Raw genomic sequence first — 21906 nt, forward strand, 5'->3', positions numbered from 1 at the left:
TGTAAGCACAGAAGCACAGTTCTTGAGAACAACAGGAGGGACCCCATCAGGCCCATATGCCTTGTTAGTACTGAGGCCAGTGATGGCAGAAAATACATCAGCTGAAGAAATTTTAATGTCAGCCATGAGGAAGTCAGAGGGGCGGGTTTACACACACACACACACACACACACACACACAGAAAGAACGTCATAATGGCCACCCCCACACCATCTTGTTCGCATCGAGGGTTTTCCTTGTGTCAGCCTGGTTACATTTTAGTTGCTGCTGATCTCAGAGTGATGGTGGTGGTGGTGAGGGGCCTGTCATCACCTCACACTGTCAACACTTAAAGGCTGTTATGACGCACTCTCAGCTGAATAAATCGTCTTTCGTTAGCCAGAATAGAATACACAAGAGTTGATCTGACCATATGGGTAAATGATGACAGTATTAACACTCTTAGCCAATTGTAATCATGTGGCTTTTGCACGAGTACAATATTAACGTTGTCCGACCATAAGAGGGTTAACATTTCCTCGCCCTCATCCCCTCACACTGACACTCTTTGTCAGCCATCAGACCTCTGCTGGTTTCCTAGTGGCCAGTAAACTGATCTGACGTTATTAGGAGCAATATAGCAATATAATAGCCTGAGGTGTAAAGGTTAACGCACTCTGCCATCCTGTCCTGGTCACACACCTTAACCCCCCGGCCTCGGGTGGTTTGCCTTGGCTGAATATAATCGGGTGAGTAGTGGAGACACGTTGTGATTATGACACAGGCTGTAACTCCTTCACTGTTACGAGGATTGATGTGGCTAATGTGGCTGTAAGTCAGGGTCTGTTGTATTATTAGTCGGTAGGGTTTCTATTATAGGTGAAAAAGGAGGATGTGACTTTTCCTTGGGTATTATACTGAGAATTGTGAAGAATATAGCTCTTTCTGCCATCTCATTAAATCACTTAGAACTTTGGGTAATATATAAATATATATGTATGTGGATAGATAGATAGACTTAACGATAGCATGCCATATAGACAACAGAAGTTCCCGTCAAGGCTGCTCGTGCCCTGGTCTGAAAATCATTTATTAACAAGCTGTAACAACGAGAGGCCACTTTTAGAATAACATCCGCCGGCAGCAGGGAAAAATTAGTTATAATTTATGTCGACGCGTCAGTGTTAGTTGAGACAGTGTTTAACCCGTAGGCGACGACTGGCTGCTCGTAAGGGAATAAAATCGTCTGGCTGTATCAAGAAATACCAATACAGGTTTATGTCGTCCTTAGAACTTGGGGGAAGCAGCCTAGGTATATAGATAGATAGATTAGAACTTAAGTTATCTTCATATGAGACACGCTTTTGTTTACAGAAATAGCAAGAAACATGGCAAAAGTATACTCTTCTTGTCTTTCCTGCAAAAACGAATCTTACTTACGACAAGGAATTAATACTTATTCACAGTCAAATTTAAGATCATTCCCCACCACAACTTTGCTTTAATTTTTGTAGGAAAACAGTAAAGGAAGAATGAAGAATTTTCCTTTGTCTGTTCGACCCGTATTCCCGTCGAATAGGGAGGTTTCCTAACACCTCTTCCTTAGGAATTTATTTTCCTAACTGCCCATTAATATCCTCATATCTTTGCTTCATACATCATTTCCATATTGATATAGAGTACATGACTAAAACAAGATTATAGTAACGGAGCAAAATCAGAAATAAATCGGTAAGGAAGAGATGTTAGTAAACTTCTAACCACACGAGAATACCGCCTTGGTCTTCGTGGAAAAACGAATATTATTTACGACAGGGAATTGTGGGTAATTTTATGAGTGCCCCGAGAGAGAGAGAGAGAGAGAGAGAGAGAGAGAGAGAGAGAGAGAGAGAGAGAGAGAGAGAGAATGTTAGAGACACAGGGGACAGAGGACAAAGAGGAGGGACAAATAGAGAGGAAGGGGGGGGGGTAGGAGAGAGGTCATGCACCTGTGTGAGGGCGAGGGCAAGGGCGGCCACTGAACGCCCTCACCTCACCACGCCCGCCATGGGATACTGCACCATACTGTATTAAGGACATCACACCACCCAGGGTTTTAGTGTAACCAAGTAGTGCAAGTAGGTAGTTCTCTTTGTCCTGTCATTTATCTTTGTATTATTTTCACTGTCCCCAAATATCCGTCATTGCCTTGGAGATTGAGTTATAGAAGTTTTGAGCTGTTTTGAATGGCGAACACTGAAGTTTGAGAGAGAGAGAGAGAGAGAGAGAGAGAGAGAGAGAGACGCCTCGATTGCCCGGACACATTCTTGACTATAGCCGTCAGCGCTGGACAGCCGGCACTCTGGCTGTGGTAGGATTTACGACAGACCTGAGGCGATCAGCAGAGCCCTGGGCCATAGCATCGTGTTCTGAGTAGTTTGAGAGGCTTCGTAATACCTCTTCCTCAGTGATTTACTATGCTCATTACACCTCAGTATCCTTTTTTATATTAATGTAGACTGTGCGGATATTAAAGGGATGTCAGTAACATACAGGAGAATATCATGGTATAACAAGCACTGTAAATCGCTAAGGAGGAAGCACCACGAACTTTGTGTCACGTAGAATCCGTCCCGTTGTCGCCTGGGGTTTGAGAGATTTCGTACCACGCCTTCCTTAGTGACTTATTTTCATTACTACAATTTAATTAGTATCGTCTTGTACGTTATTGATCACAGCTGTGTCGGTAATATATAACATGCAAGGCAGTATGACGGTGTACAAATACCATTAGTCTCTTTACCTTGGGGTTCTCTGTAGCATATCTTCAGATTTATTTTGCATACTACAGCTTAGGTTTTTTTTTTTCTTTAGTGGACATCTTTGTAACCTTATCAGTACGGTAACATTTTTTTTTATTTTAGTCCTGCGCTCCAGACGATTTAAAGCAACTAGAAAGGCCTTTCGAACTGGAGGATTAGGTTCAATGTTCATTAAATCCTTCTCTGCCCAGTAGCTCCCCTAAGCTTAATAAAATTATCGGGGAAGAAGAAGAAAGAGCAAAACGTGGCTGGCCTGAAGCGGTTAATATCGACATAGTTTGCACCAGTAACACAACATGAATATTAACCCCATGAATCCTGTGACGTATTCGGCTGCTGTATTACAACTTTCTCCAGACGACTTGATTCATATTAAGCCAGACCCTTTGTAGTGAAGGAATAATTGAAAACTATATATGACGTTCCTAGTTAGAAAATTGTCCCCAAAACTAAATAAAGTCGTCTTCGGGTAGCAGATAAAATAAAATGCAGGTCACCGGACTGAAATAATTAAGGTGTAGAATGCAAAATAAATCGCCAAGGAAGCGATGTTAGGAAGTCTCACATTGCCAACGAGAACCAGGCCCCTTACCCACACCCTCTGATCCCTCTTCACTCTAATTGTCATCACAGGCTGCCCGTTTTTATGTCCCTTATAAATAACACCACACAATTACTGCTTGTTTGTTGGACAGGTGTGTGTGTGTGTGTGTGTGTGTGTGTGTGTGTGTGTGTGTGTGTGTGTTTGTGTGAGAGAGAGAGAGAGAGAGAGAGAGAGAGAGAGAGAATAACGGTGTATGGTGCACCAACCAGGTGTCATCTTAAACTATAATTACCTGCCACTCTTGCATCAGTTACTTATTACGCTTAATTACCCATAATGGCAGTCTGCCCTTAGGATGCTTAAGGTTAGGCTTGGAGGCATCTGTTGCGTGGCATTCTCTCTCTCTGTTATGTATGTGGTCCTTAGCTTACCCACTCTGTATGATAACTTCTTTGTATTATTTCTTTGCTGCTGCCACACATCCTATTCAGGTTATTGTGGGTACAACTCCTTATAGTGAAAGGGCTTAACAACACCCTACCTTCTTAAACCCCTTCGCTAAGATGGGTCTCCTCTAAGTTGAACAAAGTCATTTGCATTAGCAAGGAAAAAAATAGCAAGACTTCATCGTACAAATAGGGTTAGTTTTGCACATTTTTCATTGAAATATAAAAGTGACCTGAATTACAAGTATGTATGAACAATTAAGTAAAAGCAAATCCTTGAATTGCCATCTCCCCCAGTCCCTCTCTCTTGTCCACATTTCTATCGTGGACAAAGAAGTGACTTGTGTTTGATGCAAGGCTGAGGTTAATGGAGGTTATGGACTGTAACCCTTTGAACGCTGGGGGTCGCATTCACTTGAATGAAATCCCACAGCTTTAGTAGTTTGTCCCTAATTAAGGAAATAACACTTAGAAGGATAAAACAAGACTATCACTGCATGGAGCTCTTATATCTGTATATAATGAAAAAAAAAATGATAAGGTTTAATCCCTAATCCCAACTGTGACAGACCAAAGTTCAGTATCCATCCAGACGAAACTACTTGAGAGAGAGAGAGAGAGAGATTCCTTGACATTAGCTCACTCAACCTGGAAACGTCTTTTTTCTTTATTATTTATGCTGCCATGTAGCATTCATTGAGAATATCATGAGCAAAGCTGTTTGATATACCAACAAAAGTACAGACTGGCAGAGTGGTTTGTAGCTGTTAGGCTGCAACTGACCATTACTTATAATACTTTGAGTCTGGTGACGTCTGTGATTAGTGTGTTCATGCTAATTCCAGACAAACTTATCTGGCTTTGGAGAGACCTCTGTTATTGAAAGGGTTTTATGAAGGTTATATTTTAGTCCAGCATTTTGAAAAGGTTTTTCAACGTTTGATAAAAGCGTCTAGTGATTGCAAGAATAATCTAAATTATCTAAGCACCAAAGCGTATGATGGAACTTAAAATTGTATTGGAAGGTATGTGCGGGGCGGTGGGGCGGCTCTCCCTTTCTCCGACACCTGGAACTAATTACCTGCTACCGCCACATCGGGTGGCCGGGCGTGGCACCACTTTGCTTACCCTCACATCTCACCTTCTCCCACCCTTCCCTCCCCTACCCTCCCTCCAGCTCACATCCTTTCATGCCACTCTTTCCATGCTTTCTCTTTCTCCTTTACGGCTTTCCTTCCCGTCACGCAACATTTTCCTTTACCTCCCTTCCCATTTTCTCTTCACCGCATTCTCTCCTCTCTCTTCCTTTTTCCTGAGGGCCTCCCGTATATTCTCTCTCCATCTGTCCTTCCTTCTTTCACAACATTACAGGTGAGTGTTGCACTCGTCCATTTTTATAGCACTTGGCGAAATAGTGTCCTTTCACTGGTATTGTGAACAACATATTTGTATCATTAGGTCAGTGAGTGAGGTGGAACCGAAAATTTTACAGACCTGAATGACGAATGAATCAGCGTAAGACCCATTTCACACGACAACCTCTTAATAGTTGTGCCATTATGTTATCTTGTTCCCATACTTGGAACTTTCCCATCTCTTTTTGTGTGTGTGTGTGTGTGTGTGTGTGTGTGTGTGTGTGTGTGTGTGTGTGTGTGTGTGTGTGTGTGTGTGTAAGAAATAGTGTTATATTGATAGCAATACTGATTATGATGGACGATAATGAAAATGGCTGTGATGACGATAATGATGATGATGATGATGGTGATGATGATGGTAAGAATTTAACTATGTGCAGTCTCTCCAGTTCTTTCACCTTTCCTCTTGATAACATTCATTTTGTCCATCTCAGTGAAGGGTCAGCCCGATTACTACGATGTCTTATTACTAGATGCAGGAGCATCCCTAGCAGCGGCCCGGTCAGTCAGTCACACCCTACAGATTTTTACACAAGGAGTTTCAGTCTAAGGAAATCCCATATGATCCAGCGACTGTCTAGTACTTCTATAGTGGTTTACTTATTCATGCTGCCTCCAGACTATTTTATTCAACTTAGAAAAGATCTGTTGCATTGAAGGGGTTAATGCTGGCGACATCTATCCCTTCCTTATTGAAAAGTCCGTCCAAGCTAAGTATTGTAGACTGAGTCTTTTTAAAAAGCCTTCCCTTATTAAAGTGTATTGGTGCAGTGGCTGTTGAGGTGTGGTGTGTGACGTCATTCAGGTAAACACACCGATATTGTGTCCTGGCGGTGGTCCATTTACAGCATTTTGGGCGGGTTGGAAGCCGTAATGAAGTAGTTTTTTTTTTTTTTTTTTTTTTTTTTTTTTTTTTTTTTTGCCATCTGCTTGAGTTAAGAGTGAGGGAGATACCATTTGTACAGAACAGGTCGAAGTGGTAACAAATGTAAAACATGCAGAGAGAGAGAGAGAGAGAGAGAGAGAGAATACCAGGAAAAAGAGAAGTAGAAGCAAACCAGAATAAGAACTGGTTTCAGTTGTCAGTATAACGAACAAGATAATAAGAAGGGCGGTGCGAGGAACAAGACGATCAGAGAGAGAGAGAGAGAGAGTGAGTGAGTGAGAAGAGGAGGGCGTGGTTGCAGAGAAGGTAAATGTCAGGAAGAGGGTCGGTAGTTCAGATAATATTCTACACTCCATGGAGGGTAATGGTGATTGGATGGTCTAAGGGTTAATGGGTGGCTGGAAAAGGTAATTAAGAATGTTCACAAAAAAATGTAATAACGTGAGAAGCTATATATGACCTCAAACAGCATTTTAAAAGTGGCTTCCTTTAAAAAGAAAATATATTGTAAGTGGGTCCTGAAAGTTGATAAGAAAGTAAATAAGGAAAAAATGTAATGACACCAGAGCAGAGTGTGGACAGTAAATTAGTACGAAAAATGAAAGTATTAAGTAAATGTTTCAGCTTCAGAATGGAAAACGACAAATTAACAGAACATGTGAGGGGGTGCTGAAACCTGAGAGAGAGAGAGAGAGATTTTGCTTGGCCAACGACCCCCTACAAAATGTTTCAGTGCATTCCCGTTTTATTCTGGGTATCTCCGGCTGATTATATTCAGCATAAAAAGGACGCATTTGACTGGTGGGATTAAAAACAAATTCCATTAACGTGATATCTGTCTTGGCCAGTTACATATTTCAGTCTTGTTACTGTCAGGCGATATTATTTAGCTTAGGGGAAACAGGTCGTAGTGAAGGGGTTAAGAATTGTGAAGTCAGAAGAGAAAGCTGTGGAAAGTAAATAAGATAAGGCTGTGTTTGGGAAAGATGAAAGGGGTTTCGTTTGGTCGTGTTGACTGTGTGTGTGTGTGTGTGTGACGGTAAGGGTGAGGTGAAAGGTCCTTCTCGTGACAGTGTGTCCAGATTGTAGACATTACTCTGGCCCTGGTGACTACAGATGAGTGAGGGAGAGATGGATGGATGGGAGAGAGGGGCAGAGAGGGTTGAGGTTAAGGAAGGGGGCAAGGGTTAGAAGAGAGGTGGAGAGTAAGTGACAGTTATGTGGGGAAGGAAGAAAGCATGAGTCTGAGGAGGGGTAAAGAGGAGTTGGAAGGGGACAGATGATCGGATGGAAGAGAGGAAGGGAGAGTCGAGGTTAAGGAATGAGGCAAGGGGAAGAGGAGGACTGGAATGAGGTGGGAGATAGACCGGAGTGAGAGGAGGTGAAATTGGAGAGTAAGTATAGCAGTAACCAGAGTCTTCACTCTTCTGGTCACTGTTTTTCTGAAGTCTCTGCTTACAAATCTACCGCATTACTGCGGCACGAAGCACCCGTCTGGCTGCAGTCAGTCATTCCTTTTCTGTCAAGCTCTGTAACAGAGGAGTTGACTGATATTTGTTTTTCATGCCTGTAGCCGGTCAACTCTGGAACTGTCTCCCTCATTGTCTCCCACTACGTATGACATTCAGTTTTATAAATGCAATATGTCCACGCATCACGAAAGAACGGATTTTGATTTTTTTTTTTTTTTCAGCTTTCTATGGGGTGGACAAGATTTGCAGAATTTCAGCTTTGGGTTGTGTCCTGTGTGCATAATAAATAGTATGCAGGAGGAGGAGAGGATGAGGCTAAGAAGGGACAAAAGCCAAAAATGGAGGGAGGATAAGTGGAGGGGTGAGGAGGGAGAGATGGATGGGTGGATGGGAGGGGTGGGAAGTGAGGGTTGAAGTTAAGGGAGGGGTCGAGGGGGAAAGGAAGAGGCTGGTGAGGTATTGAGAGAGACTGAGGGGAGAGAGAGAAGTTACGGAGTGAGAGGTGGATGGTTGGATGGGAGAAGGAAGGGGAAGATGGTGAATGAAGGAGGTGAAATTGGGAGGTGAGGAGTTATTGGTGGTGATGGGGTAAGTATAGGGAATTGTTTGGGGAAGAGAGGGTAGAATTTAACCCCTTCAGCCCGAGGACATCATTTATATTCTTACTACTACCAGGCATTTTTAAAATCCAGCTTCAGGGAGATCACTTGTGGCGAATGGGTCAGGGAAGGTTGTATCCAGCCCATGCAGTTGGAAAAGTGTCCTGAGCTGATAGTAATTATGCATTGATAACAAGAATATATTTTACAAAGTCATAGTGTTGAAGAGGTTAAGGAAGGACTGGGAGGTGTGAGGGACGAGGAGGGAAAAGAGTGAGGCTCAGGGGTGCTGGAGGCTGGTTAAAAATGGAGGGACGATTAGGTTAAAGAAGAGTTTGGAAGAACGTGAGAGGTTAAGGGGAGGGGAGGATGAGCTTGGCGAAATAATAGATGGGGAGAGATGTGATGGGGATATGGAAGGTGGGAAGGGGTTAGGTAGAGATAGGATGAGGGTAGGGAGACAGCATGAGGGAAAGCTAAGGTTGGAGACCGCAAATGAGGGAGGCCTGGGTCTGGAGAGATGACAGAGGGGAAAGGGGTGTAAGTGAGGAGTGTACGTGGGTGAGGGGTGTAGGTGAGTGAGGGGTGTAGGTGAGTGAGGAGTATACGTGGGTGAGGGGTGTACGTGAGTGAGGGGTGTAGGTAGGTGAGGGGTGTAGGTAGGTGAGGGGTTTAGGTGGATGAGGGGTGTAGGTGGGTGATGAGTGTAGGTGGGTGAGGGGTGTAGGTAGGTGAGGGGTTTAGGTGGATGAGGGGTGTAGGTGGGTGATGGTGGGTGAGTGTGGCCAGTCTGGGGGTAATGGTAGTGTCGGCCCTGACTTATGACGCATATCGCACGCTGTGGTTTACCTGTCTTGGGACTTTTTTCTTTCTTTACCTTGACATTTTTGCATCATTTCTCACTCGTGTAATTTTTCACCAAGCTGGCATCTATCCCTTGTATCTCTATCTTACCCACACTGACACTTCGTTGTTTATGCATCGTACATTTAGTCTTCCAAATAACTTTTTTTGGAAGACTAAATGTACGATGCATAAACAATGCGAGGAAGAAGGAACCAAAGGCCATGAGCCCGCAGTAACAGTTCCCTCCAAGAGAAAAACAAAATACAACAGAGAGCCAAATTCAAGATCCGATCATTTTGAGAAATATATTGCAGTAAATGGAGTTATTTGCATTTTTTAGTAGACTGGAAACTTTATTAGATGTTCTCTCTTACCATTATTCTTATTCCCCCATTCCCGACTAACCACCATATTTCCCAAGATGCCTCCAAAAAACCGATAGAGCTGGAGTGTATTAAAGAGCCGGGCTATAGAGTTCATACCCACACAGTATTATTAGTCTCGGTGTCTTGTGCTTATTGGCGTGAAGACTGAGTGAACAGCGGCGGTGTGGGAGGGGTGAGGGTGTGGGAGGGTAGGAGGTTTGGGATGGGATGAAGGAGGGGTGTAGGAGTGGGAGGGATGAAAGGAGCGAGAGTGAACAGGGGTGGAAGAGGGAGTGAAGTTAGAGGTGAGGAAGGATGGTAAACGTGATGGAAGGGTGAAGGAGGGTATTAAGAATGAGGGGAAGGGTGAGGGGGAGGATTGATGGGAGGGGAGTGGGAGTGAAAGGCGAATGGCGGAGGGAAGTAGGGATGAAGGAAGAGCTTAGGGAGGGGAGTGGTAGTGAGGGAATAGGGGATGAAGGGAAGCGTGCGGCAGAGTTAAAAAATGAAGTTAGGGTGAGGGAGAGGAGTGGGAGTGAAGGGGAGAGAGTGGGAATTGAAGGAAGGGTAAGGGAGGGGAAGGGGTGAAGGGTTGGGGTAGGAGAGTTAGTGGGAGTTAAGGAATGGGTGAGGGAGAAGGGGGTGGGGAGACATATAAGGAAGAGGAGTGAGGGAGGTTAATAACTGTGCTTGGTCTTTAAATGAGGTTTTAGTGTTGCATTGGGACGCCTTATATAGGGGGTCGTTGGCCAGACTGAATCTCTCTCTCTCTCTCTCTCTCTCTTAGCATCTTCAGGCCCATAGCCCTTTCGGTACGATGACGGTTTTTCTGATGTGTTCGCCCTGCCGTCCAACGATTACATTTTCATCCTATAAAGGACTTACCAGATTGATGGGTTTTAAATCAGTCGTCTTTGTTAACATTTTCACAGCGAGTGTTGTCAGTCGAAGCTGAATAAAATCGTCAGGCGGCAGTAAGAATATATAACGCCATCGTACCGAAAGGATTTTTGCACATTTCGTACACTTCTCGATAGTACTTGTTTCAAACCTTCCTTCATCTCACCTCTCCGTTTTATCCTCAACTTTTCATCTCTTTTTACCTGTCCCTTCTTCCTTTCCTCATCGTTCCTCATTTATTCCACCTCTCCCATTTAGTCTCACATAATCCCCTCTTTCACCTCTCCAGTCCTCCCTCACGCTTCCTCCCTACCTCTCTTTCTCCTTCCCCTTCCTGCTTCCACCCCCGCTATCCTTCCTTACCTCTCTTTTTCTCACCTCCCTCCCTCTCTCTTCCATTAACATCGTATATCCCCTTCCCTTTCCTTTCCCTTCATTCCTCTTCTGTTTTCTTCTCCCTCCCACTCCATTCTTTCGTTATTTCACCACTCCCTCTTACCAAAATGTTTACCTCTACCTCCTTCATTTTCTCTTCGTTCCTACCTGTTGTTTTGTCTCTCCCTCATTTTCCTTTCACCTTTTCACTTTTCTCCCTCCCTCCAGCACGCGCCCTCCACCTCTCCCTTCTTCCTCTCCTTACTTCCTCCCTCCCCGCCATCCCCACGGCTCATTGCGTGAGGGTGTGACCAATTGATGAGGGTAATTACCTCTCGTCACCCCAGCTGGACTCTGTTCACCACACACACACACACACACACACACATTGACTGTCTGTCTGTCTCTGTCTTTATCAGTTTATCTGTAAACCAGTGTATCTGCTTCCATGTCTATCAGCCTATCTATCTACCTGTCTGTCTACCTATCTTCATCTATCTGTTTGTCCATCCGATATAAGGATGGAGTCAGGTGTTCGGCCTGACATTGGAATTTACAGGCTTACTATCTAGTTGCATGAGTTGACGAATTACAGGAATTTATGAGGAGGATAAGGCGATATCATAGCTTATAACATAGGAGAGAGAGAGAGAGAGAAAGCAATAATGATTCAGGGTACGGCGGGAATGACAGAGAAGGGTAGACTCTGGATGTTACAATTACTCTCTCTGCCTAGCAGTCAGTGCTACGACGTACATTCGAGGTCGCCATTAATTATAGCACACGATTATGGTCGGCAAGTTGAGAATCCTTGTGCAAACTTGGGTCTTCCATAGCCTCAAGTCGCCTCTGCGGAGTTCTCACTTCCCCCTTAACCTACAATACAATACTTATATTAGTACCGGGAAGCTGAGAATCCTTGTGCAAACTTGGGTCTTCCATAGCCTCAAGTCGCCTCTGCGGAGTTCTCTCTCGAACTTCCCCCTTAACCTACAATACTTATATTAGTATCGGGAAGCTGAGAATCCTTGTGCAAACTTGGGTCTTCCATAGCCTCAAGTCGCCTCTGCGGAATTCTCTCGAACTTCCCCCTTAACCTACAGTACAATACTTATATTAGTACCGGAAAGCTGAGAATCCTTGTGCAAACTCGGGTCTTCCATAGCCTCGAGTCGCCTCTGCGGAGTTCTCTCTCAAACTTCCCCCTTAACCTACAGTACTTCTATTAGTACCGGGAAGCTGAGAATCCTTATGCAAACTTGGGTCTTCCATAGCCTCAAGTCGCCTCTCAACTTCCCCCTTAACTTACGGTACATAATATGTATGTACAGGCCCTGGACATAATGTGTCCTGTGGGGCCAATGGGCGAGACGTCAGGTCTGCACCCACTTCACCACTACCCTGTCTCTCAACTGACTCAGAGATTACAGGTGTGGTTATGAATGGCACAGGAAGGGCATGTCCCTGATTAGTGGTGATACTTTGGCACACACTGCAGGAATGGAAAAAACTATCTATGTCTCGTCCCATCCCTGGCCAGAAAAAGTCAGCTCGGATACGGCCCTGGGTCTTCCTTTTGCCCATGTGACTGTGACCTCCTGAGGCTGAACAATGACCCCATTGTAACACAGCTAGGCGGTACTTGGCAGGAACGACAAACTGCAGTCGAACCTCGCCCTCGGGTGTTCGTGACTCACGGTAGAGCTGTCCTTGTTTACTAAGGAACTTGGCTCGACCTCCCCGTGAATACTTAATCACTCGACCCTTTTGTTTGTTCCGCACGGTAGCAAGTGTCGGGTCAGAATGTTGTTTTTGCACAACAAGTTGACTACACATCAGATCTTGCGGCGATTCGATGATCACTGGGGTGACACAGTCTGGAGCCTCAGTCATGGCTCGTGTTACCGCAGCAGCCGAAGTCTGAGTAGCGTCATCGGAGCAACTATCCTTGACTCCATTAATATTTCCAATGATGAGTTCAAATAAGGGTTCTGGCATGACAACTGCAAGTGTCGTGCCAGTATAAAATGGAGATGCCACCTGGATACATGCCTCAGGGAACAATCTCACTGATCCATCAATAAGGTTTGCATGGATCTGTCGACCTGTATACTGCTCAGGCCGAACTAAACTCTGCTTAACAGAGCAACCTGAGGAGCCATTGTCTCTCAGGACCTTCACAGGAATGTCTCCCACAAACCCTTGCTGAACAAGGAAGGTACTGTCACCTGTGGGAGGGCCTGTGGAGGAAGCAGCTAGCCACTCATGAGGCTGCTGAACTGATGCGGCGAACATTGTGCCTTGACAATTATATTGGGAAGATGGAACATTGGCCATCTGTGGAGGGGGGTTCACTGTCACTGTGGGACTAGTGAACTGTGGGGAAGTACCCACACTGGTAGGGACGTGACCACCGTGCTGCTGCTGAGGAATGAAGGCTGCATTCACTTCCTGCCTCTTTTGAGCTGGTGGTGAAAAAGTTTGTCCCGACGGTCGGTTGCGTGGCTGATACTGCTGCTGGTTAGGGTACTTGTTGTACCTCTTCCACTCAGGTTTCTGAGTGTTTTGCCCCTGGTCCTTCCACTGCGGTTTTGGACCTTGGCCATTATTCTGAGAACAGCCTTGTTGCTGGGATTCAGTCTGAGACGGCTTCCCAGACTTGGCAGTATCTTTTCTGCTCCAGGTGTTTTGCTTACGAGCTTGATACCCGTATGCAGTAAAGAATGCGTCAGCCTTCTCTGCCATTTGGCTGGCATCTTTCACCTGGCAGATCTTAAGCTGTGCTATGAGCTCAGCAGGCCACGACCTTTCTAGCTGTGTATGCAGCATAAGGTCAGTTATCCCCTCACGCGTGGAAGGAGTTTCATCTTTCTCCATCCACTCATTTAAGTAAGCTGTGAGACGATCAAGGAACTGAACAGCTGTCTCCTTGTCTTGGAGACGAGCTCGCATGAACTGAACTTTGGCGTCGTCTACTGTGAGACCATACGCCTTAATGAGTGCAGCTTTCATCATCTCATATGTGAGATTGTCTCCACGAATTCTGTGGAGAATATCGAGGGCAGGGCCTTCAAATAGGCTAAGAAACTGAAGCCGCTTAGCTGCCTCATCCATAAGTCTGCCATGTCCTCAAAACGAGCTATGTACGGCTCGATTCGCTCGCTTTCCTTGTATGAAGGAAGCTTGATGCGTGGGGTCGCCAGGACATGTGCAGGGAGAACGCTCGTGGAGCTTGGACCAACTGCACCAGACGTGTCTGAAGCCAAGGAATCTCGCTTGAGCTTCATCATTTCATATTCGTGTTTTTCACGTGCTTCTCGCTCGGCACGTTCATGCTCTCGTTCTCTGTCTCGTTGTTCACGCTCGTATTCGCGCTGTTCTCGCTCGTGTTCGCGCTGTTCTCGCTCGTGTTCGCGCTGTTCTCGCTCTTTTTCTAAGTCGAGTTCGCGTTGTTTTTGTTCGTGTTCACGCTGTTCTCGCTCATATTCGCGCTGTTCTCGCTCATATTCGCGCTGTTCTCGCTCACGTTCACGAGCGTCTTTCTCACGTTCTTGCTCGTAATTAAACCGTGAGAGAACGTAACTCTGTATTTTCTCTGGGTCAGTGAGACCCATATCTTTGACTTCCTGTACATAAGCACTGGCTGCCATGGCGCTAATTTATTAAGCAAACGAAACTGAGCACTGACTGCTTAGCGACGAATACTAATAAACACAAGAAAAGAGTACAGACACAAGCTAGTGGTGACCAGTCTTATCTAGTTAACTGGCAAATAAATAAAAAATGTAAATGACTGGGAAGACTCAATAATAACACAATGGGTACGCCGACTTCCCAGGAGCGAATAAAATCGTCTGGCGTTACCAAGAATAAACTAGAGTTAAGTACTCTATTGATTAATAAAGCAAAAACTCACTTGCTAAATTAACGGTAAACACCAGTAAGCTTGTGCCTATAAACTTTAATTATAAATACCTAAATATGAATGAGTGAGCACTATCTCGTGAATAGCTTTAGAGCTAGGAGTTAATATCCTGGAATGAGGTCGCCAATTGTCACGGGGTTTTTATAATATCACGGTGTTTTTAGAATAAATGCTTTAAATATTATTTAAATTGATAATAATATTCAATAATATTGAAGAGCAGAGACAATGATTGTCTTGCTACATCAAGCAGCGATTTCTTTACGCTGACTTGCTACGATTCTCTAAGATCGAGAATTTATAAACTTTCTCAACAGTACACAGCAGAGACTAATTACTCACAATTGCTGGATTACTGTACTGTTAGCCTCTGGAGAAAGTTACTTCACCCCTGACAATAAATAACTAATACTAATAATAATAACATCAGGTTCTTGCTGATGCATTAACTCCTGGCACAACGGATTTTAAGTTAATACATCAAGACTGGTCTAAGTACCAGTTATGAAAGCAAAACGTCTATGCAAGCTAGGAGCTATGTGGGAAATAAGCTTAATTACGGAGAAATGAAACAAGAGTTTACTTTACATTAAGCTCAAGGAAAAGAACTGTTAAATTTATTAATTACAAAAATAAATTTAACGTTACATTTCAAATCAAATCAATGAGAAGCACTCACTCACTCGCACAAAAGCTAAATACTTACGCCTAGGAAAAACACCTTAACTAAACTCTTATAACTAGGATTATACAAAAAGGAAATACAAGTCGATGAATGCTATGTATCACCCGAGGGGTGGGAGGACTGGATTAACTGTCTCAGTGGAGCTTGGGTGCTAGCGACCTCTCACACTTCTTGGAGCACAGGACCTTCCTCCGTCACAACAAACACTAGACTGAGTAAGTCGTGGGAACAAAAGCGGAGCACTAGGCCGCATTTTTAACGGTCAAGTGCAAGCAGGGGCGAACAATAAAGAAAACAATAGTATCGCTCAGTACAGCACTTAGTGACGTGCATAAAATCGGTCACTTTTGAAAACGGTGACGAATGTTTTGAAAAGTATACTCCGAAATGGAGAGAGAAACGGTTAACTGAGCGATACACAGTGAGTTTTCCACTAATAGTTCGTGGCTTCTCACAAAAGGGAAATGTCGCGAATTGATTCGTGACAACCGCAATACCTGAAAATGGATGGGGCGAGCTTACTAGAAAATTACATACCTTGGCAAAAACCATCACAGTGGAGAGGGAGTATATGCACACACACACACACACACACACACACACACACACACACACACACACACACACACCTGTCGTTACCGTCCACTAGACCCCGTTGTGGCGGTCATCACATGGCGTGGCGACCGGAGGGCAGCACTAATATTTGCCAACCCATGATAGCCTCTTCTTGCCCCCTCCCTCGTTCTTTTGTGTTCGCTCTTTGTTTATTCTTTTCCTTCCTTTTTATATATATATATATATATATATATATATATATATATATATATATATATATATAAGGGGGACAGGGTTGCTAATTCCTTCCGGTTTACAAGTAGCCTTTTCCCCTTCCTATTTCTCGTTAGTCTCTTACAAAAATCTCTTTCCCTTCGCAGTAGCACTTTTTCTATTTCCCAATCTCTGGCCTCCATCCCGACCCTTCCCACACCCCACAGGAGTCTCTATAGTTCAGGTCTGTCACTGGTTTATTTATCTTTGTTTTAGGTTGGTCTCAGTTTGAAATCTGGCCTTCACTCCTGGACCTCTTCCTTCCCTTCAGATATCCTCTCTCCTCCTCCTCCAGTCCTCTTCTCCCTCCACCACGCCTCCACGCACTGACAACCTTCTCCCCAACCTTCTCGTCTCCTGTCTCCCTGCCCAGATCTTCACTACTCCCACCATCCTTTGCCAATCCCTACCACTCGTCAACCAAACCGCACCTATTTCTCTACCATTCCTTCATTTCTCCTCTTTCCTCCGTTCCATTAATTTTCTCCTGCCGCAGCTCTCAACCCTTCCCTTTTCCGCCACCTTCCCTCATGTACATCTCCACTCTACCTCTCCCCAGTCCTCTTCACCCACTTTCGTCTCTCCTCATCTCCGTCCTTCGTTTCTCCACTCCACCTGCTTCCACCTCATCCGTCCCTGGTGCCCACTTATCACCGAGGTGTTGATGCAAAGTGTAGTGGAGAGATGGCTATCACTGGCGCAGTCACTGTTTTACACCTTGTTTAGTGCCTTTTACTGGGTTACACACACACACACACAGACACACACACACACACACACACACACACACACACACACCTTCCCTCCCCCATTATCTCTCATTATTAGATTTGTTTAGAGAATATAATTAATGTGTGTGTGTGTGTGTGTGTGTGTGTGTATTTACGAGGCTGGTCCGGCAAGAAGTAGTTCTAGTTCACACTGGCATAGTTATGCTAGGGAAGCTGATTTGCATAGACAAGTGGATGGGTTTACTGCAATGGTGGACTGGGTGTCGGCAGGGGACTGATTTACGGTACCTGTCCGCTTTCATCTGTTTACGTATGAGTGTATGTAATTATATTTCAGTAGGTGTATATGGACGAACAAGACGCTTATTTCTTAGCAGGAAAGTACTCAATATTGCTAAATCAACATGTTGAACATATTCATGCTTATGTAACTCAGCTAAATACACTGTCTGGTGTTAGGCCGACCATGATAGAGTTAATATTGGTAAATTCACATGCCCAGTGCCTATCACATCAACATGAATGTAGCTGTCACCTCATAGTGTTGACATGTATACCTTTATTTGTGCTTGCTTTGTAGATAACGATGATGTGAAACTGTGCTGCCTAAGAAGCCTCTACATAACGGAGAGAGGGATCTAAACAGGCGAATGCAGCAGTGTGTGTGTGTGTGTGTGTGTGTGTGTGTGTGTGCCCGCGCGCGTCGGGGCTTAACTCAGGTGGCAGAGTTGGGTTTGATGGGCAGCTGGCAAGTTGAGTTCACGGCCCGTCACTGTGCCATGTCACCTCACTTCCGCCTCATCCCATTTCCTGTCTTTTATGTTCGCCCTCTGTCTTTACCTCCTTCAGTCTTTATCTGTTTATTTTAAGTTCTCGGACTTTGTGGCGTCATTGGGTAGAATTCTGAGTGGACTGGGAAACTTCTTAGCAGTTCTTCTTATTGATTTATTCTGTTCAGTATCTCCTTGTATATTATTGGCACAAACTATATTGATATGTAAATGACGTAAATAATGTTTGACGTGATATGCAAAATGTATTGCCGTGGAAGTGATTCTAAGAAGCCTCAAATGCCACCTAGAATACGGCTCGTTTACCTCACTCCATCCCCAGTGTTTTACGTCCGCCCCCTTCTTGTTGCTCTGTTCATCTCAGCCTACTTCTCACACTTCTGGCGTCTTTATCTGTCGCCTCACTCCCGTTGCTCTCTATCACCCCTCAGTGCGATAATCTCATAATTTATTCTTGTTTCTGCCAGGGTATTCTATTCAACCCATGAAATCTCTAACAAACGGGTTAGTAGATGCTCTTGGTGCCAAATAGTGGAATCCGTCAGTTGGCCGGGTTTGCTCCAGTCTCGGCTCCTTTCACCCGAGACCTCGAAGCAGATTCACTCAGCCGGAAAGGTCGAAATTTCTACGTAATTCAAGTAGTTTTTCACCTTTCTGAGCATCGCGTGTATCCGGCGTGCTCTGTAGATGACGAGAGTCGTATTTATAAAAAATCTTACATAGTGTGTACGATCGACAAGTCTCTATAGCAAATAACTAGTATGCTTCTTTCACATTGATACTCACTCTTATTTAATTGTGAAGTATTTGGTGACTGTAAGAATGATGGCAAACGTATTAACAAAGAATCATATACACGACTTAAGATGAGGAAGGTTTATGAATGCGTCCCCGGGGCTGTGTTGTGGAGGTGGTGGATGTGTCACGTGGCTGTGCATCCACGCGGCCACCAATGAGCGATTTTTGTGGCTGTGGCGTCATCCACAGAGCCAATCAGAAACGTATTTTGAGGAGATGCGTCCCCTGCTCCCTCAGTCCTTATCTGCCCAGTGGCCGCGTGAGATAGTGTGGATTGTTATACCTGGCTTTGCCTATATTACGATAATTAAATAACTGCAGTGATGATTGGAAACAGCAGTGATAGTGACGGTGAAGTGCGTGCTCTTCTCGTCAGCACAGATACAACCCATAAGTGTGTAAAGTGTGGTAGGGAGACGCGTAACCAGGGATAAGTGTACGCCTGTGTGTTGTTGCCAGGCGGAAGCATAAACACGCTGAAGAGTATGTACAGTAAGTTACAGCAGCAAAAAAAAAAAAAAAAAAAAAAACGGTGCTGCCTGTATGTGTTGTGCCTCTTTGACCAGGCTGTGGATAAAGTTAGTGATTTTTTCTAGTTATTCTGAAAAATATAAGAGAAGAGGGGGATGCCAGCCACGAAGTCCTTGGCTGCTGTTATCCTCCCCCCCCCTCCCACCACCACCACCACCACCACCACCGCTTCTCACCACACGCCAGATCAACACATGGGATGGTAAGATTCCTGTCATCATTTTGCAGGGTGAAATTTTTATGTTCATTTTTGGGTATAGTTACTCGGATGAGGGTAACAAAAAAATTGGGTTTAACTGTAGTATAATAATTTATTCTTTTGTAAAATGGTCATTCCACGAAACGTGTGTGGACAGCCATATTTTGACATCTCGGTGTAGTAAAGCAAGTACTTGTAGCGAAACAAATACTGTATTAAGCTTCATCTCGAAGGTGCGATTGAGTTATTTCGCCTCATACACCAAGGTTATGCCTCCTAAGCTGAAATAATCGGAGAGTAGTTGGCATAAAATAGAAAATGATGTCATCATACTGAAGGGTTTAATGGCGGCTTTTCTTCCCAATTATCTGTTTGTCTTGCTCCATCCAATTTCTCTCTCTCTCTCTCTCTCGTGACATGATATAGGTTAGTTACTCAATAACGCCATTTTATGTTCGGATGCTAGACACACATTAAGCACATTTTTTGCATGACCTCCCCCCCCCAAAAAAAAAAAAAAAAAAAATCCGCTCACCATCATTTTTCTTGAGATGGCAGTACGTAGTTGTTTTTGGCATTAAAAAAGGCGCTGTTATGGTTTGTCAGTGAGGCTATGGCAAGTACTGGTACTGTCACTGGTTACACTAGGATATGGGAAGTACTGGTACTGTCACTGGTTACACTAGGATATGGGAAGTACTGGTACTGTCACTGGTTACACTAGGATATGGCAAGTACTGTACTGTCACTGGTTACACTAGGATATGAACCCGCAGCCTGTGTTATCAGAATTACCAACAGTACTATAACCACTTGGCCACACCATGTACTCACTCTGCTTCCATTGGGTCTCTCTCTCTCTCTCTCTCTCTCTCTCTCTGTACAGCATTTGCCATTCATGCTGTTTGCAGATTATTTTAGCGTAATTAAAGCATCTTAGTAATGAAGAGGATATTGAAGGCTGTGTATAACTCCTTCAGGTCGAGAATCTTAAGCTGAATAAAATAATTCAGGAATAACTAGTCCCTTCCCTCGCCTCCTCCCCTTCACATTAATTTCTCTTATCACTCCTCACCCCCAACCCTCTTCACTCACATCCCCTCCTGCCTCCTCCCACCATGCCACTGAAGGCGCCACTCCGGTTTGACTCATATTTTACACCCAATAAAATCTATGAGGAGGCTGAACGAGCTCGTAAATTGTTGCTTCTGCCGGACTAAAAAGCCATCAACCACCTCACCCCCACAGTCTGAATCTTCCCTCCTCTCGGATTTTCTGGCCTTTTCTTTACTCCTCACCTGTCTTCCTCTCCCCTTCCTTCCATTCTTCGCTTTCTTCCTCTCCTGCCCTCGTCTCTCCTCTTTTCCTTCCTTCGTATTATCTTTACCCATGTTCCCCGTAACTCCTCTTTCCTACCATCATCCTTCACGTTTATTCGTAGGCCTGGCTATTCCACTTAGTACCTCCACTTTTCCAGTCAAATTCTTCCATCTCGATTTAGCTATTTTTTTTTTATATCGTTCATGCGAAATACATTACGTGAACAGATATAGAAAGTGTGTCTTTAGGTTTGCACTGAATATTGCATCATAATAGGTTTCATTGGTGAGGTGACTTTTTGGTAACAGTATTTTTCTGTTTTCCCACAACTTCGTGTGTCCACTACATTCTTCCATTTTCATGTTCTGTTTTCTTCACCCATTTTCTTTGCGTTTATTTATTTTTTTTTTTATACTTCTCGCTTCCTCCTGCAGCTGCCCCCCCCACCCCCCATTTCCCTGCACCATACCCTTTCCCAGTCTCTGTCTCCCCCACCCACCCAAGCGCTTCATCCCCACCTCAGCACCTCACAAACACATCTCCAATACTCTCCCTCGTTTACATTTCTAACCCTCCCTGTCCTCAGTGCTCTCGCTTCACCTCTTACTTCTGTACCTCCCTATCCTTGCCACCACCTACCCTTCAGTCCCATCCATCCCCACCCCTGCCCCCACAAGCTCCCATGCCTACCCTGCACACACCCACCCCTGCACCACCACCCCTATGCATCTCTCACCCTGCTTTTCCTCCTTCCCTGCCCCTCCCCATCATTGCCATTCCTTGCCCTACATTTCATCTTTCCTCTATACACACTTCCCCTTCCCCACATCCACAACTCCACGCCCCCACCCCTTCCACCCACTACTCTGCATTTCATCTTTTCCCCTCTCCACACTCCCCTCTCCCCTTCTCCACATCCACACCACCACACGCCCATCCCTGCAGGCCACAAGCACCCACACACCTGCTGCTTTCCATACCTGATGACGGTTGTGTGTCTGCCGCCTCTCTCTCCTTACATTTCCACAGCCAGAGCCATTCCAGAGTGTTTGTAATGGCGGGAGAATTTAGCAGTTTCTGTTTGTCTTTTTACGTTTGTCTGTCTGTGTCCGCCTCTCTCTCTCTCTCTCTCTCTCTCTCTCTCTCTCTCTCTCTCTCTCTCATACGAAGCCCGTGACGTATTTTCTTAGTGTAATCCTGCTATGTTCAGGCAGTTTTATTCATCTTGCCTTTTGGTATATTTTTACGACATGTTTTGAAAATAGACATGACCTTCATTAACCCTTTCAGTGTTAGAGGTTCTCCCTAACTTGATTAAATCGCCTGAAGGTAATAAGAGTAAAAAGAGAATATTATCATCTATGGAAGGGGTTAAGGTAAACGACCTATTGCTACAGTACTGAACTAATGTACAACTCGTAGCCTAAGAGTGTGGCCAGTGGTAACAGCTGTTGGTGCACGAAACACATT

Source organism: Coenobita brevimanus, chromosome 106 (genome assembly GCF_032717465.1).
Source record: "Coenobita brevimanus isolate Jiangsu-jjx chromosome 106, ASM3271746v2, whole genome shotgun sequence".
Taxonomy (NCBI): domain Eukaryota; kingdom Metazoa; phylum Arthropoda; class Malacostraca; order Decapoda; family Coenobitidae; genus Coenobita; species Coenobita brevimanus.